At 38.8% G+C, this 1983-nt stretch overlaps 1 protein-coding gene across 2 annotated transcripts in view; it reads right to left on the bottom strand.

Moving 5' to 3' along the window:
- The window catches only part of cdip1 (cell death-inducing p53 target 1), a 7375-nt gene extending 5813 nt beyond the window's left edge, over positions 1-1562 (bottom strand). The window contains exons 1-2 of one of the 2 annotated variants that reach the window (XM_035654435.1): positions 1544-1562; positions 321-391 (exon numbers count right to left, since the gene is read on the bottom strand). The gene's annotated coding sequence lies outside the window, so the exon portion shown is untranslated. Of the gene's footprint in view, positions 1-320; positions 392-1543 lie in introns of those variants that run through there. The other variant, XM_035654438.1, reaches the window with a different exon arrangement.
- Between the last annotated feature and the right edge of the window lie 421 nt (positions 1563-1983).

The following is a 1983-nucleotide window of genomic DNA, read 5'->3' as shown; positions in this document are numbered from 1 at the left end:
GGTCGAAGAGGATTTATCGCACCTGGCTCTTCTAAAATAAGTTGATAAACGACTGACTGCGAGTGTGTCTTTGTCCTCAGCTGGTTAGGTAACTTATAAGACAAGGATGCGTTTGTTCAGCTGAAGCAAAGTGTGTTTTGCTTTAGCTGTCGTTTGCTAAGCTAGCGTCGCCATTGTGTGCACAGAAACAACAGACTGAAAGAAAACGACTGACAGTCGCAAAGGAGCCGATCAAACAGCCCATATCTGTGTGAATCAGTGTCTGTGGTCGCAGCTGTGAGTGACTGATGCAGCTGTCAGTGTGCTGGAAGATAAATTACCTGGTTTTGTGAGAGACGCAGTCTGCCCGCGGTGTGTCTGAAGTTGTTTGACGTTGAGCAGCTTGACCCTCCTGATGAGAGACAACATCCGCTCAGACGGATTCATCCCATTTTAATTTTCACATTTTAACACAGGCCACGGAACAAATACAAGATGACGAGTGGGAAATGTTTATCACTGAATAATATTACCTTTTAAACTCAGATAATAATAATGATGAAAAACAACCAGAAATACAAAGACATGCACTTATTTTGAAACTACCTACCGGAAGCTTTAGTGTGATGTCGTGCCTTAACAAATAGCTAATTATTACAGTTAATACCAAATACTGACACTACTGTTAATTGCATCAATATACTAAACTCTGTAATAATCACACTGATGATGTGTTTGTACAAATTGACATTAATAAAGATTATTTCGATTGATATCAACACTGTTACCCTGTTGCATTTCCTCCCTATGAACGCCCATTATTATAAATACGTCTACTTCTACTTCTAGGAAGACACAGTTAACACTTCAGACAGTAATAATGCATTTTACATATTGATATAAAACAATCATTTCACAGTAATAGAGCTGTGGAGTTTTGTGGCGAAATCTACCTTTTACTAGAAGATACTATGTGGACATGACTGCCCTCCGGTGGCCACAGTGAGGAACTGCAACATTACATTAAACTGTTAAACTGTAAGTGTTAATACAAGTATTATTAACATACATTGGTATTAGTGTGATTATTATAAATAACAACAATATTTATTAATACCACTTTCGTGAAGAGACCAGTTTATCCTTCACCACAAGAGGAGATTATTATACAAACAACAGTCGCTGTCTGATTCTCATGTGGACTCATTGTGTTTGCTGCCATCTAGCGGCCACAATGAGGAACTGCATTATTAAATTGGTCAAAGCTGCGTCATGCAGCTATAAAACGAGGGGAACACTTCCGGTACGTACTTTCAAATTAATGTGCCCAAGCTCAAACGAAAAGAGACAGAAATGACTATGAAATTATCAATTTCGTTGTTCCCTTGTGGTGATAGTTAAAATCTACAGCGCCACATTCCTATTTATATAGGTATTTATTACTGTGGAGGAAAACAGTCGCACATTGGATTATTTGCCGTGTATACGTTTCTTCACGACTTCTACTTGGAATAACATGTAATAATCATACACGAGCAGTAAAACCTCAAGTTATAATCATTACCTGAACTCACTGTCACTTGGAAGCCATCGAAGTTTCCAGCATTTCTGCACAGTTCAACTCAGCAGCATGACGAGGGATCACTGCCCTCCTGTGGTCCCAGTGAGGAACTGTACTACAGTAAATCCTGCAGTATTGATCAAAATCACACTAATTAATAAGGGTGACCAGGAGTCGCACTTTACGTGGAACATTTTTATCCCTTGTCCCACTCTAGTTATCAAAAGTCAAATCACAGCAGGGCTTTTTTTTATCCAATGGCTGTGAGCAAAGCATGGAAAAGGAGAAAACCACAAAGAAAAGAAAATGCAGCAACAACAAAGAAACTTCTAACTGGTGAAGCTGGTGAAAGCCCGCCTTATTTACTAGCGAGGGAATTGAGAAAGCTGCATTCAGATAAAATATATTGATTAAATACTTCACATGCTAAATGTCTAAACTGT

This window comes from Morone saxatilis, unplaced genomic scaffold (assembly GCF_004916995.1).
Source record: "Morone saxatilis isolate NCDOM2014 unplaced genomic scaffold, NCSU_SB_2.0 Contig14, whole genome shotgun sequence".
Taxonomy (NCBI): domain Eukaryota; kingdom Metazoa; phylum Chordata; class Actinopteri; family Moronidae; genus Morone; species Morone saxatilis.
Note: the sequence above shows the minus strand (reverse complement) of the source record. Positions and strands in the feature narration are given on the sequence as shown.